General features: G+C 45.1%; 1 long non-coding RNA gene across 1 annotated transcript; it reads right to left on the bottom strand.

Annotated features, from left to right (window-relative positions):
- Positions 1 to 454: 454 nt before the first annotated feature.
- LOC138102708 (uncharacterized) lies at positions 455 to 2,564 on the bottom strand. The gene is made up of 2 exons (XR_011147484.1): positions 2,104 to 2,564; positions 455 to 755 (listed from the first exon to the last, which is right to left on the bottom strand). It is a non-coding gene; the product is annotated as an uncharacterized lncRNA (long non-coding RNA).
- Between the last annotated feature and the right edge of the window lie 6,990 nt (positions 2,565 to 9,554).

The raw sequence follows: 9,554 nt of genomic DNA on the forward strand, positions 1-9,554 counted from the left end.
CTGAACAAGGTTATTATGGAAGTGATAAACAGACTGAACATCTCAAGGGTTGTCTTTTTACATTGTCAGTGGGAGAAGGGAGAAAGGTGGGGGGAAGAGAAGTGTTCTGAAGGTGTGGTATGATTTTTTTTCTTCTTTTAGGCCTGTTAATAAACTTCTTTATATTCTTTCAAGTTTGGTGCCTGCTTTGCATTTCTCCTAATTCTTATCTCACAGAAGGTAAACAGTAATGAGTATTTTGGACCAAACCACTACAGTTGGTAACACCTCTGTGATGACATATTGTTGTGGTTTGATGCTGGTTAGGCGCCAAGCACCACAAAAACTATTTATTCGCCTCTGCTATAGTTGAGCAGAGAAGGGGAAATTAAAACTTCATTTTTATAAGGTGAAATAAGGATTATTGAGGAAAATGGAAACAACTTCAAGGCAAAACAGGTCCACACTTAAACAGTTACAGTATAAAGAAAATTTATTACTAACAGAATTAAAAGTAAAAAGAATAATAAGAAACTAAAGCAAACTTCCAGAACACTTTTCTCTTCCAGTACCTCCCTCTTTCCACCAACCTGCGCAAGGGAAACAAACATGGAGTTTTGGTCAGTGTTTCATTTCTTAAGAGTCTTTCTTCAGTATGCTTAAGGAAAAGAGTTTCTTCTGCTGTGCCGTGGGATTCCTCCCATGGAAGATAGTTCTCTGCGAACTTCTTTAGTGTGGTTTCAAACTTTCACAAACAACAGTCCGCCCAAAATCTGCTGCAGTGAAAAAAATATCCCTCTGAATGATGTGTGAAAGGCAAGGACAAAACACCTTTCAACCAGTTTGGTTAAAAGGGGATGCTTATTTTCAGTGCTGGGTGGACATGCGGGATCTCTCCCAAAGGCGTGCACACCTTTCTGCAGCTTCTAGCTCTCTATATATCCACAAAAATCATGCATATTCTAAGATGCCTATACATATTTATTACCTGTCACCGCCCATTCCCCGCTCGGTATTATAATGAGTTTGCATGCTCATTGCGGCTGCGTAGTCCTTTTTCTTTATTGAGTCGGGGGTCATAAAATGAGTCTGGGGACGCAGAGATGAAGGAGAGAGAAGTCTTCCTCCCCCCTAAACTTTTCACCTTTGCCTTGTTGCTAGGACTACCTGACCTGCTGGTCTCTTCATTTTTTGGTTTTGATTAGTTTCAGTGTTAAAATTCATAACGTATAGGTCTCCCCGGGCTGATTCTTATTACCGCAGGCCTGGTTCCTACGGTATAGCACCGTGTCCCGCAGCCATAGGGAGGAGGAGGAGGAGAAGATCCAGCAGGCAGGAATTGTGCAGCAAGATTGATTTATTTAATTATTTTACAAACTCTTTTATAGACTTTTTTCTTCATAGTCTAATTGGACAAAGGACCAGCCACCCCTTGGGGGTGATTGGCTAAAATCCTAAAACATCCATTGTCAAAATATTTTTCTACTATACCATAAACAAAACTTTTCAAGGTTGCAGGTGTCTGGGTTGTTTACATTCCCTGCTACCTCTTCTGTGAGAGAGAAAAGTCTCTCACGGACTTAGAAAATAGCAAGAAAATCCTTGCTAGCAGCATTTTTGTATCTACAGATTCTGAGTGTTATTCGAGGTATATCGGTTTCATTTAAATGTTACCAGATGTGTTGTTCCTGCTTTGGCTGGCTCTGAGTGTTACCAGATGTAAAACAATCAATCTTGGTTGACACTATGTCTTTATTGGTTACATTCCTAACTCCTAACTTCTAAGCTTTCTAAAAAGTCTCATAACTCGTTTCTCAACATTTAACTTTCTAGGCTCTAGCTGAATACTATAGTTCACCATGAATCTTGCAGTCTTCCCACACTGTCATCATGGGTCATAATAGCCATGGGGTTTTAGTCTTTTAAGGATGAGCTATTCCAGCCTGAAAGCAAAGGTTCTCTTCTTCAATCTTTAAAAGCCTTTCACAACATCTAAAGGTTCTGGGATGAGCATTTTTCTCCACAGGCTGCACGTGGATTTTGGCGCATCCCCCCCCGCCCCCCCCCCATGTACCTAATTTCATGAATTATAGGGAAAACAAATTGCTGTATCATAGTCCTCACCACAGCTTGCAAGGAGACTCCGGCGCTGGGAGCACCTCCGCTCTCTTTCCCTTCCCCCACTGACCATGGCGCCGTCATGTTGGCCTCTTCTCACGTGATCTAACTTTTCCTTTCTCTCTGACGAAAGAAAGTTGGTATCTGTTAAGTTGCAGCTGAGAAGTTGATCTTGTCTGGGCTCTGCCAGCTGAGTGGTGTTTTTTCTCAGATTCGGCGCGAGCTGTGCCAGCTGCAAGGAGGGGCCTGCCGGCCCGTGTGGGCTGCACCGGCTGCAGAGATTCGCTCCACAGGGTTCGGGCTGCGTGGCTGCTAAGGGCTATTCTCGGCTGCTTGCAGCTCCGGGGTGGGTTTCTCCCGGCGGCCCGGCCCCGCGCCACTGCGCCGGGGGGGGAGGGGCCTGGGCCCGCTCCGGGATGGGGCCTGAGGGCCCCCTCCCTCACCACCCCTCCGCGGGGAAGCAGGAAAAAGGGACTTCCCACACTTCCTCTTCCTTTAAATATGTACCTCGCAGAGGCATTACCAGCCTTTCTCATTGGTTTAGTAACCTGCCCATCAAACCAAGCTTTAAACTACCACACATGTTTAAGAAGAAAATCAAAACAAAGTCACAAGATTTTGGATTCTAGTCAGAGAAGGGGAGGAGGTGAGAACATGTGAGGGAAAACAACATGGCAACACCAAGGTCAGTGAAGAAGGAGGGGGAGGAGGTGCTCCAGGTGCCAGAGCCCAGATTCCTCTTGTTATAAATGTACTGTGATGTTGGCTTTTCGCATGTTACATAATTGTTATGAATGTATTGTGATATTGGCTTTTTGCATGTTCCTTAATGTTAGAAAAACTTTACCTGGGTTCTGTAATGTAATACATGATATAGAATGTCTATTGTTTATGTAGTCAATTTAAAAAGGATAGGTAGAGAAAGTCTTCACATTCCTGGAGTATCTTATCAGAGAAGAAAAACAAGAAACCAGAGAGAGAAGAATTTATGGAGGGAGCAGAGATGGAATGGAGCCAAGGAGGAAGATAAGGCTGATGGGATGATACATAGAAACTCCAAAGAATTTATGAATCATGCATGATTGTGATGAATATGCAATGAGATGCACTTTTAAAGAGGATCTTTTGGATGTAGAGGTGTGCCTTTGGATCTCTGCCAAAGCACCTGGCCATAATACCCTTTTTGCTGTTGTCTCCTAATTGTCCCTTTTATTAAACTTTTATTAAAATTTTATAAAGAGTGAACCTCGTTTTTCACACTCTGTAGGCTGTGGTGATGACCATGGTGAGACAGGTTGTCCCCCTGCAGCCCATGGGTCCACAGGGGATGCAGAGATCCACCCACAGCCCTACGGGGGAGGTGCCCATCCCAGAGCAGGTGTGTCCCAGTGGAAGACTCAGTGGAGAGAGAAGGCCTTTTCTTCCAGGCTGGAGCAGTCTGTCCTTGGAGGACTGCACCCCATGGAAAAAGAGGCCCACAGTGCAGCAGTTTTGGGAGGACTGTTTGCCCGTGGGAGGGGCTGATGCTTCAGCAGGTGTGGTAGGACTGCTGCTCGTGAGAGTGGACCCACGCTGGGGAAGTTCATGGAGAACTGCCTCCTGTGGGAGGGACCCCATGGTCTCACAGGGGAAGACTCCTCTCCTGGAGCAGCAGAAGAAAATCTCGGTGATGAACTGACCAAACCCCCATGCCCTGTCTCCCTGTGCCATCGGTGGGAAGGAGGGAGGGGCTGGGGGGTGGAAGGTGTTCTAAGGGCTTATTTTACTTCCCATTATCCTCCTCTGCTTCTGTTAGTAATAAATTCACTTTGCAACTTAAGTTGAGCCATTTCACCCTTGAAGTGTTTCTCCCAGTCCTTATCTCACTCATGAAGTGTTTGTTAATTTTTTTTCCTTTTCCCTCCTCTGCCCAGCTGTGGCAGGGGAGGGTGAGCAAGCGGCTCTGGTGGGTGCCTGGCATTGGGCCAGTGTCAAACCAAAACACCACCATAAACCACAATGTGAACACCCAATGGTTATATAACTTGTTTTCTACCTCTATTTCAGCTGAGTCATTTCCAGAGTCCTTTTCTGCTTAGCTGTAGTAACAGGAATGAGCCATGATTTTACAAGGGTAACAAGGCCCTCATTTTGTAAGGTTTTACCTATCCACAACACCATACCAACCTGAGGACTTCGTATATGTAAAGACCTGGAACTCTGAACCCTTGAAGGAAAAGTGGAAAGGACATTTTAAGTCCTCCTGGTAACCTACACTGCACTTAAGGTGGAAGGAATTGAACCCTGGATTCCTCACACATGAGTAAAACCTGCAACCATATATTAAACACAGCAGAAACAAGACTGACTAATACTGTGGAGTTTTTTTATAAATAAATCCTATTGTTTTAGGTATATGGTATGATTTTCTAGGGGGATATTATTTATTGGATCTAGATGAAGATGATAAATAATTGCATATTTATTATAATAAAAGAAACTATGCTGTTAATCTCTGGGAGGGGAAAAGATAGTGCAAGATTTTGGCAGATTACAGAATGTAACCTCTATAACAACTTGTTTGCCAACACCAACCTCTGCAGAAAATCCAGTTCTGTGGGGAGCTTTAGTCAGCAATTTGATAAAAATTTGGAAACACATGTAGGAAGGAAATAGCACCCATGCCAATTGGACAGGGATGGAAGAAGAATATTCCTTGCAATGGACAAGTAAGAATGATACTGTTGAGAAATATAATATCTCAAAACCGGATCTGGAAATAACCTCAGGAAATATCTATCAGCTAACAGACGGCACTAATACCGCTTGGGGATTTCACATACTGGAAATATGTGTTGGAGTGAAAGCTCCTCTGGACTCAGGCCCAGAGGGAAGCCAAAGCACAGGGGTTGAATTAAAACCTTTGGATAAGCTGAGATACATGGGATGCCTTCAAGATTTTTTGCCTTTTCTTTTATACCCCTGTTATACCTTTTACAACTTCTGTATTCCTAGTGCTTTTTGCCTACATTCTTGGACTTGTTTGTCAAGCTGAGAGACTAAACATCTTAGAAGCTTTGTAGCTAGGGATCAGTGTGCCCCAGACCCCAAGGTCCTCTCCAGAACACATTCTGTAAACCAAGATAGAACCATCCAGGGGAAGGTTCCTTGGGGAGGGGAACTCACTTGAGTCTCTCATTGGGGAATTTTTGATAGATATGCTAATTAGCAAAACCTATAATGTTATACCCGATCTTTGGGGGCAGGCTCGGCGGGGTGCATCTCGATGCATATGACCTGGATGTGTGCACCTAAGGATCCTTAAAATAAATACCAAGGTAAAATCCCTTTTCCCCTTCTAACCGTGTATGACTCTTGATTTTAAGACCAGGAAAAGGCATCAGTTGCTGGCGACCACGAAGGGACACTAAAGACCTTGAAACTCGCAGTCTTGGGTTGGAACACATCTTGCTTTGCCCCTCTCTTTGCCAGCAAATTACAGAGGGGCTGGAGCAACGATCTAAGACTGTGACCAGGACTTTAGGACCCAGCACGGAAAGGCAGAAGCACGGAAAGAGGTGAGTGAAAAGGGGATCAATATTACCGAGACTGTGTTAGCACTAGGGAAGGAAATCTCCAACGGGGTTGGAAAGGTTGGGGGCAGAGAAGCCCACGAAAGGGGAAAGCCTAAACTTTTCCCCTGCAAACTGTGGAAAGGAGGGGACGCCCTCCGTGGAGTCCACAGGAGCCCAGAGGCTGCACCCTACGCAGCCGCAGGAGTGGCTCAGAGGTTGGTTGGTTGGTTGGTTGGGACATCGGGAGGCTGTGGGTTCGAATCCTTTTGAGACCAGATTTTTGCGCATGCGCATTTACTGCTTGCTAAAACTAGTTGCTTTTTAGTATTTTAAAGTGCTGTTTTGAAGTCTTTGTGTAGTAACCTAGATAAACTGCCTGGGAAATCAGAATTCCGAGGCCAGATTGCAGGCTGAATTCCGGAGTTAAGAGCTTCCCTCTGGCAGAGTTTTCCTGTCTGTGAGCAAACATGGGTGGTGTGAATGAAAAAATCCCTCCTAACAGCCCATTAGATCTGATAATAAAACACTGGAGATGGCTGACAGGGCGAAAAACTACTTTGGATACCCGAGAATTGATCAGACTCTCCACACGGGTTTGGCCGACTTTAAAATTAAGCCAAGGAAATTGGCCTTGCTATGGGAGTTTGGAAAGTAACATCATTACTGAGCTGATGGTAGAATTGAGATCATTATGTAGGTTTGATGAACTAAGATATGCAGAACTTTTTACTATGTATCTGAACAGGAAAGAAGCATATGTAGTAGACAATAGTAATATGGAGATGACTTTGAGGAGGAGACAGGGAAAGAAAAAGCCGCAGCAAGCTGACTCGCATACTAATACGGACAGAGAAATCGATATGACAGATCTAGATGTGGTAGTGAATCAGGGGGATGGGAAGCAGAAGAATTAGTTTGTTAGGAACAATGCATCTAGCTTGGTCAGCAAGCCAGAGCAGGAAGAAAAGAAAAGAGACCACTGATAAGGGCAGGGGGAGTCTCGGACAGACATCCTGTGCTCAACCCAAAACTAGCTCAAACCAATCTCAAAGCTTTAACTCGGGCCAGGGGTATAAAGAACATACACAGGGAGGAAAGGTGAAAAGTTCACAATGAGGAAGACTCCTGACTTCATCAGAAGAAGACCCTCGGAAACCCCTACCAAAGCCAACAGACAACACTGCGCACGTGCAACGTAGATGTAAATGACTTTTGGGTTTGTTATAATACGAAGCGAGGCTGGGCGGGGCTAGGTGATGAATATGTATAGGCGTATTGGGAAACTTAATGAATATGTAACTTGTAACCCGATAAACACCAAGCTGAATGCAGCTGTCGGCACGCATGATTTTGGAGGAGCTATCCCCCATGTGTCCCAGCGCTGGAATAAACATACATACTTTACTACTTATTTAGTAGCGGAGTCTTTTCCGCTCATCATTTTGGCGAGCAGCCAGGAGAAACTCTGTCCGATCGCAGGATCAGCTGAGGAGCGGACGTCCTAGGTGCGCCCCAGGGCTTTCCTGGAGGATCTCCGCCCCTCGGCTCGCTCACTTCGCGGACCGACAACGACCTGCTGAAACTGCGGATAAATGTTATGTTTTGCATTTAGGGTGCCTGTAAGTCGTACGTGTGGCAAGGGCTGCTGGTAAGCCGCGAGGAGACGTCCCGCCCACAGCATAGTCCCTGTGAGGGTAAAGGAGGGGCTTGCAAGCAACCGGCTACCGGAGCCAGCAAGGGGGAATCACTGACCGACAGAGCGGCTGCCGGCAATCCTGAGAGCGGATCGGGTGATTCCAAAAAGGGGGGGTCCCACCGGAACTTGTTACTGTGTTGGGAAAATATAAGCGGGACCCTGAAGCTATTACAGGTGAGTGTTGTGAACATTTTTGCTACTAGTAGCTGGTTTGAATGTTGTGTTGATTATATGTCTGTGTGGATATTGGTTGTTGTTGGATTGCTTTTATGTGTATGTGGCTGTATATTAGCTCGCCTATTCGTTTGTAAATCGGGGGCGTGCGTGTTGCCATGTGTTGTTTGAGTGTGTAGTATTGAAGCATTTGTTTGGGGTGGTGCTTGCTTGTTGGATTTGGAATCGTGGCTGGGAGAACCCCTTCCCCTCAGTGGTTCGGTTTGGATTTGTGGGAATTTATAAATCCAATAAGACACTGGATAGAGAGGAGAGGCGAACAAGTCCCTTTAGAGGGAATATACAGAACCTCTGCAGGAAGATTAGTGGCTCTTGATTGGGAACACCCAGCAGCAGAGAATTTAGGGTTTGAAAGAGTACGTGGAATAGCTTGTTTTTGTGGATGCATCAGAACTTTTCATTCAACAAGAGGGTGGCATGTTGCATGGGTATTAATACCATGTAAAGTTTGTAAGAGGAGGTGGTACTGCTCTTCTGCCAGGCGGCAGAGCCTGTGTTCTCAGTGCTATCAGGGGTACGCTAATGAAGTTGATTTTGAGCCTGAGATTTTAAAGATTGTGTGTGGAAAGTCACATTTGGTACCTGAGATTTGGGAAGTTCGGGAAGAAAACTGGGAAAGAACTGTGAGAGAGTGCGAAGAAAGATTTGGGTGGAAGCAAGATAAAACTAGGAGACGGAGATAGAAACAACAGTGGATGAGCAGGGAGGGAGGTTGTTACCCCCATCCCTCAGTAGCTGTATGGTAAAAGCATAGCCCTGACTGTTTCCGTTCATGTGTCCTATCTGCATGAGTGATAGAAGGGACTCCCTGCTTTGTGTGTGTGGGTATAAGAAGACTCCAGCCCTACACCGGCTGTGGGTCTTAGCTCAGTGCGGATTTTGTGGAAGTCGGAGACGTTATAATTCTGTTTATTTAGCAAGCAGAAATCTGTGCCCAGAGTGTTGGGAAAGCAAGGAACATTTTGTGTTGAAACTTTTGTGTGGCAAGGAGCATCACATTCCTAAAATAGTGTGCTAGAAACAGATTGGGAGGAGATAGTAAAGACTTTTGAAAAAATTTCAAGTGGCAGCGAAGCAGGCTTGGCAGAAGGCATAGGAGAATTTATAAAGAGTGACTTATACACTATACAGGTGACCCGAAAGGGGTGGCACAGTATTTGAGTGAACTCAAACTCTGAATAAGATGGGAACCAGACAAAGTAAGGAAATTCCCAGAGCAAGCCCGCTGGGCTGTATCTTGGCACATTGGAAAGAGATAGTAGGAGCTGGAGGCACAGAAAATAAAAGAACCCTTATAAAATATTGTACCCAGTGGTGGCCACTGTATAAATTAGAAAATGAAGCAAAATGGCCATCTAATGGAACTTTAGATTATAATACCTTGCTTCAGTTAATGCTGTTTCTGAGACGGGAAGGTAAATGGGAAGAAATTTCCTACGCTGATGCATTTTTCTCTCTCCGAAAACACCCTTAATGGCAGAGAGATTGTGGAATCAAACCCCCCAGTGATCCTATGGTGTTAGCTCTGGAAAAAGAAAATAAAAAGGCCGAGGAAGAATTAAGAGGAGTTGTTCGTCGTGCAGTATAGGCCAGAGATGTACAAGGTCAGACAAAGTCCATCAAGCAGCAGCTCAGGGACAAGATGATGATGAACAAACCGATTTGCTTAAGCCTCCCCTTAGGAGACAGGAAGAGGATGCAGACTCGGAAGGAACACCAACGTCAACCCCCTCTCCCCCGGGCAGTCCTGTCTCGTCCCGAACCAGGAAACAGGTACTGATGGCACCTCTGAGAGAGGCAGTGGCACCTGATGGGAATACAATGTTGATTAGAGTACCTTTCTCTACTGCTGACCTAGATGCATGGTATAACGTTGCCAAAAATTACCGAAGTGATCCAGTGGGTACCCCTGAACGCTTGCGACTTATAATCAAACAGCATAATCCAGATTGGGCTGATATACAGTTATTATT

Source organism: Aphelocoma coerulescens (assembly GCF_041296385.1).
Source record: "Aphelocoma coerulescens isolate FSJ_1873_10779 chromosome W unlocalized genomic scaffold, UR_Acoe_1.0 ChrW_unloc_scaf_1, whole genome shotgun sequence".
NCBI classification, from domain to species: Eukaryota; Metazoa; Chordata; class Aves; order Passeriformes; family Corvidae; genus Aphelocoma; species Aphelocoma coerulescens.